This window comes from Lolium rigidum, chromosome 3 (genome assembly GCF_022539505.1).
Source record: "Lolium rigidum isolate FL_2022 chromosome 3, APGP_CSIRO_Lrig_0.1, whole genome shotgun sequence".
NCBI lineage: Eukaryota > Viridiplantae > Streptophyta > Magnoliopsida > Poales > Poaceae > Lolium > Lolium rigidum.
Window position 1 is genome coordinate 358,990,590 of NC_061510.1, and position 16,475 is coordinate 359,007,064.

The 16,475-nt window shown below is 45.0% G+C and overlaps 1 long non-coding RNA gene and 1 pseudogene across 1 annotated transcript; one reads left to right on the forward strand and one right to left on the reverse strand.

The window, feature by feature from the left end:
• The first annotated feature begins 3,152 nt into the window (after positions 1-3,152).
• On the forward strand, positions 3,153-5,316 carry LOC124704137 (annotated as a pseudogene).
• A 6,450-nt stretch (positions 5,317-11,766) lies between these two features.
• LOC124704140 lies at positions 11,767-12,589 on the reverse strand. The gene is made up of 2 exons (XR_007003479.1): positions 12,229-12,589; positions 11,767-11,974 (listed from the first exon to the last, which is right to left on the reverse strand). It is a non-coding gene; the product is annotated as an uncharacterized LOC124704140 (long non-coding RNA).
• Between the last annotated feature and the right edge of the window lie 3,886 nt (positions 12,590-16,475).

Genomic DNA, 16,475 nt, shown 5'->3' on the forward strand with positions numbered 1-16,475 from the left:
TTTCAGGGACGCCTCTTAAATTGATTTCAGAAAAGCGTCCATTTTGAAATTGTCATTGATTGGACAAGCTCCTTAAACTAGATCCTGATTTGATTGTTTCGACAAGTTTTTTCTCAATTACATTGTGGCACTAGACTCCATTGTGTTTTTCACTCGTTTCTACTACTTTCTATTCTACAACTTCCTACTCGTTTTTTTGTTTGTTTTGCATCTCCCTAGTGTGCTGCATTTTTTCTGCCATATTCTACACTATGTGTACCGTGTTTCTCTTTTGCATACTACCTCCGTCCCAAGGAATAAGGCGCACGCCATTCCAATGCGAATTTTGACCATAAAAATTGAGCAACAAAATCTTGGTTATACTATATATAATTAGTATCGTTGGATTCGTATTGAAAACCACTTTCTAATGATGTTAATTTCATACAAAAAATCTTTATATATTTGAAGTAATTCTTAGTCAAACGAAAAGCACGTAAAACGAAGACGCCTTAATCCTTGAATCGAAGGTAGTATATCCAAAGGTGGCCAAGCCCGCATTAGCATGGCCTGACCTAGCCTCCCTGGCTCCCCCTAAATGGGCTAGGCATGACACGACCCATGGAGGCCCGTATATAAGAGGATCGTGTCGTGCCACATGTGTCTTGGATGGCGACTAGGCATGGCACAATTACTAAACATGACATCCAGTTTAGGCCTTTTAGTTTGTTTTTTTCTTTTTTCGGAAAAAAAGTTTAGAAAAAAATAAACGAGCCGTGTCGTGTCAGCACGCGGGCTCGAGGTCGTGGCCAGTCACGGCACATGGTGGGCCGCATGGCGCACATGGCCCATTTATCAGTGTGTTGGGCCGAGCCCATTAAGAGCCGTTCACAGGTGCTAATGGGCTGGCCCACGAATATTTGGCCCGTTTGCCAGGTTTGCATATATCCCGAAAGAACACCACCCCTCATGAGGAGGCAAGATGGTTTCCATCCCAAAATCCCCAACACATTCCAACAAATTAGGGATGGATTGGTGTGGTTCCTCTAAGCCTAAGATGCCATAATACCGAACCATGAACGAACCTTTGAAAGAGAAGTGAGAGGAGCGGAGCTCCTCCCAACACCGTCAGCCGTGCCTCCTCTCGCCAATGGATCACCGCCACACCCCTACTCTGAAGCGCCTCCGCCGTCCGCTCCCCTCTATCTACTTTCACCCGTTGTTGCGCCGAGCCGCCGCTCAGTTCTGATCCTTGTTATGCCGTGCCGCTCCCCTTGTCCGGGTCCTGCAACACTGCACCATGTCATGTTGCACCTTCATGCGGGTTCCTCCCCATGCTGGAGGGACGACACGACCGTATCCGTGACACACCTCGACTCGATCTGCGATGCAGACGGGCGACCATGCCCTCCATCCTTTGCCGGGTGCTATGATGCGATGGCCGTACACTTTGTGCCAGTCCACTCACGCCACTTTCCTCTCTGGTTGGAGGGGTTGTCATGCCCCTGAAGATGCAAACTAGGGTTGGCTACCTAAGCTGCCAACGGATAGGCTACCTACACTCTTCCGTCAAAGGTCCGTCAGTCAATGCCCATGTGCCTTTGATCGGTCCTCTCCTCCATGTGCCTTGGCTAATCCACATCCCTCCTTCCAAAGTTATGCCGATCCACCTCCCTCCCTTCAGGATCAAGCCCATATGTAGTTATGTACCCTCCATTCGGAGTCGTGTCATTCCGCATCCCTCTCAAAGGAAGCCCTTGCGGCATCTCCCCCACTCCAAGATCCATGTCCATCTCTTGCATAAGACGGAGCACATCAAGAGCTACTCACGTTGGACATGGAAGTTGTAAAGTTGGGTACCAAGGTCAGAAAGGAGCGCTCCGACTAACATTTCAGGTGTCACCCACAGGGTTCCACATCCCAGCCGTGTATACCCTCCCCTCTATTGTGTGGCGATTTGTGTTGCCAGCAATAGGTGAGGCGCTATGTTGAGCCCAACAGAACATTTTTGTACCCCTATGCACGACGGGTATCCTGCCTGAACAATCTTTCCACGCTGGACACTCTCTCCGCGACAAAGTTGGGGAGGCACCACCACTTTCGTCCATTGAGAGCAGCTTTAATATGCCTTGTAGGATTTTTGTGGCCCTCGTGATCGTGTCGATCTTGCTGTCGTTTTCTTTGTGACTACCCATGATCTAGAGGTCGTTGTGAGGTCCATGACTAGAGAGAAACAAATGAGAATGGCAAACACACACACACACACATGTATATATAGAGAGACAAAGAGATTACATGATAAAGGGAAGGCCATTTCTTGGCGGCGTAGATCCCTTGAACGATATGGAGGTGGAGGCGGTGCCTTCCATTTTGTTGGTAGCAACGGGAAAAGAGGTGGAGGCTATTACCTGAATCTGAGGTTGAGGTGATGGCCTCCATGGATCTGGTGGCGGCAGCCATCACCTAGTTGCGGGGAACCAAGAACTTGTTGGTGGTAGTTTGAGGTGCTAAACAAGGAGACAGAGGTCTTTGGAGTGAATTAGGAGCGGTTCGTGGAGATGATCAGGAGATGGGGGAAGGGCTTAGGTTTGAGTAGGGTTGGGAGGTGTTTATATAGCTCTATGTTGAGGTATACTTTTTTGGGCTAGATTAATTTGACGGGATAAAAGTGTAAGCAACAGTTTGAATTTACAGCTTAAAATGACCTAAATTAGAGTATGTCAGTGGTGGCACGTACAATGGATGATAAGACTGTCTTATCTTAATTTCTCCACGTAATCTAGATATAAATAAAACATGATGCACAATAGGTTTATAGGATTTCTTAACTAAAAGAAGGCAAAACTTTTTTTCAGCGTTCTCTCTCCTCCACATCAACATTTATCCTATGTAGCACTCCTAAGATATCACCATTATACACCCCTTAAGTCCGTTAGGGATAAGACAAAATCCCTAATGGTCCAAAATTTGGCCCCATCAGTGACGATTTTTCTGTCGAAACCACATCGTACGATTCCATAACCAGTCATTGTTCATAGGTTTTCCTGCTGGTCAGTGGAGATGGTTCAGGGCCAGGAAAGGGTGTTTTCCAGATAATGCATGTTTGTTAATTGACTTTTATTTCATATTTTGTTATTTTTAATAGATATTTCATAAACTTATAAAATTGAATTGTACTTGAACATTTGAAGTAGGTTTGCACAAGGGCTTAACATGGTTACCAAACTTTGACTCAAAAATTTTATTATCAATGTAAGGACTGACCATCACTGAGAGTTGACGAAAACATGTTCTGGAGAAAGAACACACCACATTTTAATTTGGATGATGCCGAGCAGAGACAAGCAAAGGTATTGGAAAAAATACATGGCTTTTACTCTCTAATTGTTATGTTGATTTTTTCCTCTTAAGAGAAACTAATAATGTCCTATATGCATTTTAAAACAAATGAAATTTGGTGAAACTGTAAGTGGCCTGAAAGGTTGGGAACATATATCCTACTAGCAGTTGTAGGATATATACTATATCTTATACTATATCTTTATAGGAGCCAAATGGTTTATTCTCGGTTCTTTTGTTACGAATGTTGTGACTTTACCTTCTCCAGAATTTCTTTTTAGCATGATAACAAATCAGTTTTATACATTGGCAACTCTAGTTACTTACATATGTGCACTTCTTTAAATATATAATTCGTGAATCTAGCTGTATAATCTACTTTAAATACTTCCTTTCAAAGAATGGTCATGTCTTACCTTCTATCAATAATGATCATTTGACAAAATGTCTTTTTCCCAAGCATAAGGAGCTCTCTTGTGACTCTTTTTAGGATTTTCACTTCACTAGAAGGTCCCAAGCAATCAGTACTTACTGCTTGTCACGTCCAGCTCAAAAATAGAAAATACTACCAATTGCCTCAGAAAACTGAAAACTTCAGTTCATCCTTTATCTGAATAAATTATACAAGGTTGACATATAGTTATTTTTCTATCTTTTTTACTTCAACATGTAAACTATCTTCTCATCAATTCGTCCTGTGTGCAGATCAATGAACTGAGAGCCGCACTTGGTCCTTTGTCTGCCCGTGGAGAGAAGTACTGCAATGAATCATGCTTGATAAGATACCTAGAAGCTCGCAACTGGAATGTTGACAGGTCTAGAAAGATGCTGGAAGAAAGTCTCAAGTGGAGGGTAGCTAAGAGGCCTGAGGATATTCGCTGGGTAAATTTTTATTCTCATTGTCCTCGATTGCTTTTCTTAAGTGATGTTTGTTTATAAACCTTGTCAAGTGGCTAAACGTTCCATTATTGGTTTCTACTTCATTTCAGCCTGACGTTTCTGTTGAAGCAGAAACAGGTAAGTTGTACAGGGCAAATTTCACTGATAGAGAGGGTAAAACCGTGGTTGTAATGAGACCTGCAAAGAAGGTTAGCTCCTTTCATTTTTTGAGCTGCTAGTCTCTAGCCAACTTTACCCAGAACTAGAAGTCACCTGCACAATGTTTTCATACAATTTCAGAATACTTTACCCAGAACTAGAAGTCACCTGCACAATGTTTTCATACAATTTCAGAATACTTCGTCTCACGAAGGACAGTTGCAGTATCTTATATATACCTTGGAGAATGCAATGCTCAGCCTGCCTGAACATCAAGACAAAGTTGTGTGGCTGGTAGACTTCACAGGATGGACACGTGCCCATGCAAACCCCATAAAGACTTCCAGCGAATGTATAAGCATAGTACAAAACCATTACCCAGAGAGGCTTTCAATTGCATTTATGCTCAATGCACCCAAAGTATTTGAGCTTTCTTTTAAGGTGCAGTCTTTGAACATCACCCCTTTCATTAACATTGTCTATTGCTGATACGAATAAAATCTGTATTGCTTGTTTTCCATCTTAAACATCTCAATTCTTTCAGGTTCTCAAAGTATTCATTGACCAGAAATCAGTCCAGAAACTCAATTTTGTGTACAAGGAGAACGAGGAGAGCATGAAGACGATATACAATCACATTGATCCAGAATGTCCTTCCCGTGGAGTTCGGTGGGAAGAACAATGTGGTGTACAACCATGAGGATTACTCTAAGTTGATGACAAAAGATGACATTAGAACAGCAAGCTTCTGGGCAACAGATGGCAACCATGTCAATATCAATGTGTCATGAACGGCGGGCACTCGGTCCCTGAGATTACACCGCAGTCGTCTATGGTTGCTGCTAAAGTAAGTTGAGGAGCATCGATCAGTCATGTCACCAGTTATTGCTGAAGTGCAGTGACCCAGCAGTGTTGCAAGCCGTTGATACAAAAAGTATGGAACACATTTTCACAAATATTAAATCCTTTAAGAGTAGTACACTAAAAACATTGTGGGTCCAAGTATTATACACACTTAATATTACAAGCTAAAAGTATACAAATTACTTTAAAATTCTCCTCGGTCGGGCAAATCAAAACTTACTCTAGCAATTCCTACTACCAGTGTGGAATGGCTAAACTAAGTACGTACCGTACGAGCTCAGTAGCTTATTCAGCAAGTTGATTGGCTCAACTAGCTGTCCTAAACTGTCTACTGGTTCGGCTCTTCCGTCATTGCCTTCAGTGCAACGATGTAGTCTATGGCTTCGATTTCTAATAGATTTGGCTCCTCGTAGTAGGCTTCTCCTTTGACTTTTGGTTCCTCAGATGCTTCTCCTTCCGTGTGAGGATGGCAATTTTACCGATGGGTACGGGTACTGTACCCACGTGAGCAGGATATGGGTACACTTTTATGTTTATGGGTAGTATCCATTTTTTTTCGAAATGGGAGCATCGGGATGCACATAGTTTTTATATATTAAATATTCGCAAAGCCTTATAAGGGAGATACAAAGATTAACTCGAAACCACCTTTCCAGCGACAACTCGCTATACCTACAAGAGCGATGAAGGGGGTGAGTATGAACATGGTCATTACCCTGACAATACACCAACGCACATCATCTAAAACGGAATGCCTTCCCAAGCCGCCTATTGGCAGGTGAGAAGCACAATCAGTCAAGCTGACGTTGAGCGCACGCCATTGCACACAACACAGAAATTGCTACCTCCGTGTTCCTCGCGCCCATCTCCAAGAGGGATCACCGCATTGACCTTGCCAGACCTGCCATCGACGCCACCATGACGCCTGACAGCACCACCATCCTGTGCGTGCTCTTCATCCCGCATCCAACATCGATACTCCGCTGCGCCACGCTGCCGAGACTCACCATCGCCGACGCGGTAGATGAACACGACACCACCGCAACCCACCACCGTCTAGCTGCTCCAAAAACGATGCCCCAAGAGGTAGAACGACGCATAGAGCGTCGCCACCGTCCGATCCGGGAGACCCAGATCTAGGGTTTCCCCGGAGCAGCGCAAGCGAGTAGACACAGACTGCGACGGCGATACCTTCAAGAAGGTTATGACGCGTGACGTCACCATCGCCCGCCACGACGAGGGTCGGAGCACGGTTTTCACCGGCAGCCTCGCATCCCCAACTCGCTGGTAGGACTATGGGTAGTATCCATACCCTACCCGCTAAATCATGTGTATTGGTACACTTTTATGCTCATGGGTAGTATCCACTGCGAAGTCATGGGTAGGGTACGAGTATAGCCTCGTACCCGTGGGTATATCCATACCATACCCCGTTTATTATTAATTTCTTATGTGAGACGTCTAATTTTATTGACTTATGAGTTAAAATATGAGAATGTGCTTTTTATATTTTGTTAATTTTTATGTACTCAACTACCTATTATTGAGTTGAGATAATTCAATTTTTTAATCAAATTTGTTGTGGAAAATGTAAAATTGCGAGTGACTTGTATACAATTTGACCTACCCACCGGGTACCCGCTGGGTATGGGTATGGGTGAAGTTTTATACCCGTGGGTACAGGTATAGGTAGAAATTTGTACTCATGAACTATACGGGCATGGGTATGGTATTGTTCTACCCTGCCATCCTTACTTCCGTGGCCTCATAGTCTAAGAAAGGGTTTTAAATGGTACGTGTGAGTACTACTCAACAAGTTCAGCAGGAGATGTGCTTGGATGCACTACCTATAGCCTTTGACCAATGGTTGTTCAGCTGACGCAAAGTTATGAAAATATTTTTTTACATGATAAGATGTATTTTGAAAGAGTATATTTGTCAGCCTTCTGGGGTTGTAGAGGAATTCACTTAGTCCTTTTCCCACCGTTGTCATAATTTCCTCCTTTAACAAAGAGTGGCAAACTACTTTTTATACATTCTGCAGAGGTATATTATATTTCCTACAAATATTCTTTGGTGTAAGTTTATCCAAGTCATGTGGAGTCCTTCTTCATGCCCCCACATATCATCCCTTTTGTAAGGTCACTTGAACCCCGATTGATTCCATCTAGAGGTTTTCCAAGTCCCGGTCAACTCCTTACAATCCTCCCCTTCGAGACACTAAATACAATCATCTAGTCTAGGATCCCAAAATGTGGATGTTTATCAGGATCCCGCCCACTAGTCCTTGCAAAGACCCTAGTGAAAGGATATGGATGTCGTCTACGGAAGGTGAATAGGCGGTTCAATACTTTTACCATAAAAACTTAAACAAATGCAGAATAAAACTAGCGTTTAATTTCTCAAGCACAAAATCTATATACCTAGCGTTCACTTATGTGCACCAACAAGTTATGCTAAGCAAAGCAAAAAACTATGTACAAGATATATAATTTCAAGCATGAATGATATCACAAAGTAAATTGGATAAGTAAAGAGTTTGGGTATAAAAATAACCGAACCACATGGAGACGATGATGTATCCCTGTCAACAATGAAAGGTAAAACTTGCTAGAAAGGTTAGGGAACCATTAAAGAAGACGGCCCACTTAATTAGGTGCCCCAAAATTCAACCGTTGCAACCCAAAAACACGCATCCGGGTAGTACCGAACTTTTTTTCGGGTACTACCGGAGTTCCAGGGTGATCCTCTGCGCCCAAACGCATTCTTTTATGGTCTTTCCAGTACCAAATATGGTACCGGGTCTCGTACTACCGGGCGCAAACCCGGTACTACTTTTACTACATGACAGGCTGCATAACAACGGCAACAATTTTTACATCTAGATTTCGATTTTGATGATCTTGAGCTTGGTTCGAAGCAAGCAACGAGCTCTACAAGATCGTGTAGAGAACCATCATAGTCCAGCAAGGTAGGATAAAATCAAACAATGAAAGGTTTGACCTCTCTATAAAACACTAGCCGATAAAACCTCCAACACACAAAAAAACGCAACAAGATTTCCGTTCAAAATCCATTTTTGATGAACTAGAGCTTGTAATAAAAATAGGCACAAGCTCTAAATCCTCACATGGATAAGAAACAAGAAGATAAGAAATAAGAATCTCAGATGATGCTAAGTATGCAAATGTTTGAGCTTTCTCCAAACGATATGATTACTCTTGATAATACGTCTATCTATCATATAAATCGTTCTCCCAACTAGCACAACGAGACCGATAAGAAAGGAGCTCTATGAAGAACAAACATTATTCTTGTGTATTTCACTTGAGCTAGATGATGCTGATCTTGACCGTACCAATATGGAACCTTTTTCTTGATTGTGCTTGCTTGAAGAAGACATGTGAATTGATCTCACATACTCCATTATGGGAGAGCAACACTTTACGCATGCCTTCACATATCCATGATCACCAATTAAGTAGCAAGCTTCAAGCATATGATCTATCCTAGATAGTTCATCTCGAACTTGCACTTCATTTCTTCTTTCTTTATTTTCTCTATATCCTGGAGATACACATGAGGGCCCACTCAATCTTCTTCTTAAAGACATACTTGCCAGGGGTGCGTGAGGGTGACCCGCTCTCACCTATCCTATTTGACTTCATGGTGGATAGGTTGGTTGCGATGCTCGCCAAGACCAATGCGGTGGTCCATATTTTGGGGTGGTGTCGCATCTCATTCCAGTGGGTGTGACACACCTGCAGTATGCAAATAACACCATGTATCTGATCCAACTATGATATGGGAATCACTAACCTCAAGTTTCTCCTACTTTGCTTGAGAACATGTCGGGTTTAAAGATAAACTTTGACAAGAGTTAGGTTTTCGTCATAGGGGTCGACGCTGGGGAGCAACGCACAATAGCAACGATACTTACCCAATTTGGTAAGTTCCGATCCCCATTAAATACTTGGGACTTCAGGTTAGCAACAAGACTCTACATGTCGCGCACTGGGACTTTCTCCCTAAGAAGCAATGTTCAAAAAATCGGTCGAGTAGCCGATTAATCCCCCATTTAATCGCTACTCGCGCTGGGGGCCGTGTAGATTAGGTTGAATCGGCTGAATTAATAGCTGAACCGTTTACTCGGCCCGACAAGGCGATTAAAAGGGTATCTCTGATTAAAAGGTCCAGCCCAAGTGAAATTTTGGCTCGCTGCCCCGACCCAGCCGCATCCCGCAGTTCTTCTACGGCCTCAACGGTATGTCTGCGCCCACATTGTATCAGAATTTATGGTTGGGGTTGGCGGTCTGAGTGTCTGCGCACACGCTCGCGTTCATCCGCAGGGACAGCTATTGATTCAACTCGCTGCCACCCATATGCTCGCCTCCGGCGGTCGTATCTAGCACATTCGAAGGTTGCCCGGTGGTGTGTGGCTCTCCTCGTCGCTATTCCAAGTGCAGAGACTGAATAATCTTGCCATATCAATTCTATATGGTATTACTCATGTCCACACAATTTTAGGATTGAGAAGTATCCAAAGGACATTGCTCCACCAAAATGAAATAGTTATTAATCTCTCAAACGAGCCAACTACAATATAAACTAGATGAAATATATGCTGAAACACTAACACACATACACGATGTGCAAACAAACATACAAAGACTTGTTTTTTGAAGATAAAGCAAGTAGGTATCACAACATACATAAACACATGTAATTTACAAAACAAACACATCTAAAGGGGTGAGTAACTTTCAATGTAAATAAGTTGATTAAATGTTACTACAAGGAGGAGCAATGGATATATGATAGAGACATTATAATCCCAAAGAATTGGCTTGAGAAAATATAAATGATGAGGATCCCTTAATTCTTTATGAGATAATCTAGTTTCCTCCAATGCCCTCCAACAACATCTATTGATCAAGTTGAGCTTGTTGGTCTCCCCACGAAGTTGGTCCTAAGAAGTTAGACACAATAGTCTTGGCAACCCAAATGGTTCTTTTCATGACACCACTTTGAGAACCAACATATTTGCCAAACAAATTGCCAACCTCATCCTGACAAAGAGAATATAAATCATCAATTATGATAGGGATGTATGAGGTACCAATAGTGAAGTGGAGGATATGTGTCTCTTATCATGACATATGTAGCAAGTTCTTCCCTTCCCTTTTTCATCATTCGATTTCTCCAAATTTGGAGAATTTGCTTGATTCTTCTTTGGAAATGATCTTTCTTCAACTTAACGTCGAGCATGAGCTTGAACTTGATGTTGTTTCCCTTTTTGCTTCTCGCTAAGAGACTTCTTCTTCAAAGGGAAATATCTAAATTGGTGCCCTTCAATTTTGCACATGAAGTAAACAATCTTGGCCCTTGTTCTTTTTGTTGACCTTGGAGTTATTCTTGTTGTCGGAGATAAACCCAAGTCCACTCATGTCATTGGGAGATTGTTGCATACTCAACATATTATCAATTTTGGACTTCCCTTCATGACTCTTGACCAAGTCTTTCTTCAATGAATTGACTTGGGCCTTGATATTTTTGATTTACTCTACATGGTTAGTAATAACACGAGAACTAGAGAAAGTAGAAGCTTCATTGTTAGAGAAACAAGGCATATAAGTAATTCATCACAAGTTGTAGCACTTATATTACTAGATGAATTACTAGGACTAGCACATGGTAATATGGCATTTTGATAAGTGGTACTAATGCCCACATTAGCCTCACTAGATCTTTCCTTTGATAACATAGTCATACTAGACCATTATGGCGCGCGTTGCCGCGCCCGTCCATTTCAACGATATAAGTGCATCTCCACTCGTTGGTACCTCTAGGCCAAAATCCGGCTCTATTTTGCGCCGGAGTGGAGGCAAGTTTACCATGGGGGCACCGAACTCCCAGCCAAGCGCGCGGTGCGGAAGAGTGCGGCAGCGAGGTGGGGGGAGAGCAAATCTGGGGGAGAGATTGCGCTATGACGCCAATAAGACTAACCCACTTGCCCTTTACTTCCGCCAGCGCCCCGAACGTCCCCAACATGCTGGGTTTGGCCTTGGATCACCGGGCGGAAAAAGGGCCCAATCCGGCAACTGCCAAAACTTGTTAACAAATGCTGAATTACAAATTTTGATCAGACAACAAAGATCAATAATCCCATGTCCCCACCAATTTCATAGACGTGAGTAGTTCAGAATGTTACAAAGGCATGGTCAGGTGCATTATCAAGCATGTTAAAAAAAAAAATAGATGCAGAAATATCCACAACATAAGTGCGACAAACATTAGTTAATGTGCATATTAGACCACAAAAAACACACTAACTTCCGGGCCTAGCAAGGGCTATGGTGGTTAGATTTGTGATGTAGTGCCATTATTGTTTTTTTTTTCTTCGTATTGACCATCTCAATAACATCTACTGTAAATATCTGTTTTGACCAAAACGTGTAGACAATTATATTGAAAGAAAGACAATCCATTCATTTATCATCAATCAAGCAGTAGAACATATTTGTGTTGAAGAATTTATGGAAAATGTAACCAGGAAAAGTCAAGCATACATTTAATATAACTTGGTTAGCATTTGAATGACGAATCATCACATTCTACATATATTCTTCAGAGCATAAGACTTGAACATGCACAAAGGCTACATAGACTTCAAGTTCCTAAATTCTTTTGCTTGCACCTTTTCCTGCCTTTCTAACACTTCTAGTGTTGCTTGCTTCTGTGCCAACAAAATAACCTGCACACATAACAACAAATCAGTAAGTATTTAACAGTGATGTCGCTAGAGAAGTGTTAACATTCAGACTACAATTTTATGATCTAGAAATAAATATTTCGGAATAGATTGCACATGTTATTGTACACATTTGCAATCTGTCTTGCATGTGACACAAACAAGCATGAAATACAATTCGGAACGGAAATAGCAAACTTGATATTCCCGTCATGCATTATATGAAGCTCGCGGGGTGTATCAAGTACTCGACTGACCTCAAAGCTTCATCTTGCTCAAGCAGTTTTCCTTGCAGTACACTAAGCTGGACCTGCCAAGAAGAGAGTTCCTTTCTCAACTTTTGCAATGAGAAGACAGCTGGTAGAAAACCAAAAAGAAAAGGTCTTGTCCTCGCAGATTACACTGTCTCCCTTCAACCCAAAAATAACTATATGCTGATTTTACATGGTCAGTAAATTTACTTCCATCAAAGACACAAGAAAATACAGCTTGTAATTTCATCATTAGTAACTGCATCTAATGATTTGTCTTGTAGTAACTACAATGATGGCAAAGTAGATTGAGTTAGGCCCTGCACTTGACAAAAACACGATAAATACACAACAAATAAAACTATGTTTGGTGTATGTAGCTTTGTAAATTACCACTACTTTCAGTTAGAAGTTGATAGGTCGCTGAAGGGGGTATCTGCGGGCCTCGCACCGCTCCTGCGCGTCGCTCCCGCGGGCGACGCCAGGGGCAAACCCTAGCACGCGCGAGCCTCGACCTCCCCCCTCCCTCCTCCTCCGCCGCCGCCGGCGAGGGCCGCCGGGCAAAGCCCGCGCGGTGCTGGCGGCGGCGGGACCTTCTTTACCCGCGCGCAGGGGCCCTGCGCGAGGCAGGCGCGGTCGGCGGCGGTGCTCCTAGGGGCTTGCGGAGCTCGGTCCGGCGGCGACGGTGAGGCTTGGCGGCGGCTGTTCTCGGCGGAGGTGCGGGCTGGCGCAGGGTATGGCCGAGGGCGGCGGCGGAGGGCGATGGTGGAGGAAGCTGCTGGCGGCGGCGGCCCGGGTTTGGGCCAGGCGGGTCGCGTCCAGGGCCAGGAGGGCCATGGAGGTGGCCAGCGCCGGCAGGGCTCCTCCCAGGTTGCACCGCCGCTGGTGCCAGAACTGGGCCAGGCGGGCCCAGATCCGGCGGTCCTCGGCAATACGGCTGCGCGGTCCATCTTCTGTCCGGGAGAACCGAGGTGAGGTTCTTGCTCGAGCTCGGCGGCGAGTTCTTCGATGCCGACAAAGTGTCCGGCTTGACCGGCGGCATGGCGGCGTCGACAACGGCGCGGCTCTGTCCCCGCGCGTCGTGGCGAGGGTGCTTCTTGGCGGTGGTGCGCGGTCTCGGCCAAGGCCGTTTTGCGAGGAGTGAGGTTGCCGCGACGCCGCTCATGGTGTCTGGCTAGCAAGTGGCGGTTCGATGGTGGCGAGGGTTGGTCCGGCCCGGTGCTGCAGGTGGATGGCGACGGTGACCTAGGCGTAGCAGTGTGGTGGCATGGCTAATGGGCGTGATCGAGGCCTGGCAGGCGGCCGGGCCTGATTTAGGCCACATTGACCGTGCTACTGCGTGCGGACGGCGGGCACCTCGGGTGTCGGAGGGTGGATCCCCTCCCTTGGGCTGCCGTGTGCTTTGATGGCTGCTGTCAATGGTGCCTTCCTACCCTGCCCAATTCGAGCTGCGGTGTGCTGGTTAATCCATGGGCTCAAGTTCGTGGGGATGCCGCGGCGGCGGCCCTGGAAGGTGGACTGCGCGGTTGGCTCTTCGGCGGGCAACGCGGCGGTGGTGGTGGTCTATCTCTTCGGTCATGAGGATGGCGTGGAGCGGACGGTGGGGGATCCTGGTGTTGGCGGCGCTTCGGCCTCGGCAACCCCCAGATCGTGTTTGGGATGCCCAACTTAGGGACTGCGAGCGGCTGAGTTAGCGGGCGTGGTGTGTGGATGCTTCCGGGCGAAAGCTCAGCGCCTCGGCGCCAACGACGGTGGTGCCTGCGGGTATCGCAACCCTCTTGGGGGCGTCGTTGTGGGTATCCGCCCTGCGGTACGGCTCCGGGTGAAAACCCTTGACCTCGTGGTCTCGACGGCGGCGGCGCAATGCGTCGTTTTCCCTCTTGGGGGCGTCGTTGTGGAGCCCCGTTTTGACTCGGTCTCGTGCAACTTTGGGGTCTCTGTGCTCTTTTTTGTTTTTCTTTGATCTGCTTTGTAAGAGGTTCTCCTCTCCACCTTGTATCGGTTCGGCCATTGCGGCTTTATTTATAAAGCGGGGCGAAAGCCTATTTCGAGGAGGAGTTAGAAGTTGATATGCCATAGAGACCCTATTTCAGCACTTAAAGAACAATACCTCGAAAACCCATATTTTGTTGCGCGGCAGTGATGCAGATACCATGTAATCAGAACAGATCAGTGAGACTTGAAGATGTAGTCCAACTGTCCAAGGTAACATCCTGAAAACAAAAATGAATTAAAGAATAAGATGATCATATCTAATAGTAGACACCACGATTCAGATCCACTATTATTTCCCTCAATAACCTTTCGTGCGAAGATGGAACATTTTACATGGCGACATGGAAATAAACTGTAAGTTGAGCAAGCAAACCAGACATAAATAACCTTGAACTGGGTTGCGCTGATACATGGATACATATCGGAGGGGATATGCCCGATACATCAATTCTCAAAAAACAAGGATACGGCGATACGTTTATATATAGTAATTCGCATAAAATAGCATAACTTAGGCTCAGTATCACAAATAAAAGCGAATTCCACAACCACAATTTGAAGTAACGAAATAAAGTGAGCAGGTCGACATCCACTACTCATCTACTCTACATATATCCTGCACATCTAATGCCTAAAGATCATGAAGCAAGCTCTCCACTTCTGGTTATATCGAACGAGTACTGTAGGGTTTCCCGTATCAGAGAAGTATCGGCTGCATATCCCAGCCAGCCGTATCTGTATTAAATTATTATTTTTAAATTGGAAAATCAAAGGATACGTGCAAAATACGTGTTGGGGCGCCGTATCCGTGTTGTATCGGACACCAATAGACTGGCTTGTAGCCGTATCCGTGCTTCCGAGACCTTGAATGTTTCTGCAACGGTATTGAGTTCTCCAACAAATAAAGGAAATGCATGTACTCTCTCACTCGATCCAAACAATTCACATACATATTCATTCACAGATCCTGTCTATCAAATGGCAAACCTCAAAAAACTGTATTAAAAAGTGCAACTTCATATGATATATCTAAAAGAATGGTACAGAGGAATAAAAATGGCAGTTAGTACAAAATGTTACCTTTGCATAAAACTAAACCATTATGATGAAACAGGGGATGGTGCGCCGCCAAGAATTGGCGCTGTCCTCACGATGCCACCAACCATTGAATTCGAATCAATTTGCCATGAGCATGAGAAGTCTCCATAGTTTCAGGGTTGTATATTTCCATGGACAGGGCTTAAAAAGGACAGATTCCTTAAGCATCATAACAAAATTATTAGCAATCGGAAACAACAAGACTTATCCAATGGATCAAACTTACACACAATGTCTCCCCCAAATCTGCCCTCACCCTGTCACCCACTCTATAAATCTAGAGTTCGGGCAAATTTACACACGATATTATATACAAAAGATAGAGATGTGATTCCACTTCTGCTTGGAGTTACCTCGCCCGGGGAAGGGACGGTTCGGCGTGAAGGGAGTGCGGAAGCGCGGCCACCGTCGACGGCAACGCGACTCTGGACGCAAAGCCTGGAGCACCCCGCCGCCTGGCAACCCACGCGTAGAGCTGGCCTTTGCCGCCGCTAAAGGTGGAGATGAGGGAAGGGGAGCCGCCGCTCGAGGTCCCGTCTGACTGAGGTGCTGGACTGCTGGAGGGAAGGCGGCGGATCGCGCGAGAGGAACTGTACGTGAGGGAGAGGAAGAGGCGGTGCGATAGCAATAGAGAAGAAGAGGAGATTGGATCGATTCTCTTGTGCGTGGCGTCGCAACTCGCAAGAAATGTAAATGGGCCTCGCAGCAACCTCGGCCCGATTCAGGAGAAGGCACGTAGGTTAGTTTGCAGAGTAGCAGCCCATCAACGTTGCGCGGATTGGAGGACGCGGCGGTGAAAAATGCCTCGCGGGGCTAGGTGGGTGACCAAGCAATCTAGAGCGTTCAATGGTTCGATCGGACGGCTGACGACCTGAAATCGCTGTGAAGAGGTCTAGGTAGTTTCATTTTACTGTTACTTAATGAGTTAACTCTAGACTATAATGGGAGATTAGAAGATCCTCGAAGCTAGAGAGATTTCCATAACTTTCTTCCCAAATCCCATAATTGCTAATTAGCAAGTGAAGTTGAGCCCTTAGTTTCGGGGTTATGCCGAATAGGGTATACCATGGTAGGGTCTTGGATTAGCAAGCATGGGTGGTATATTAGGGTTGCTAAGACATAGGTCTATAGGAGGGCGACCAAGTTGCAAAGAAAATGGA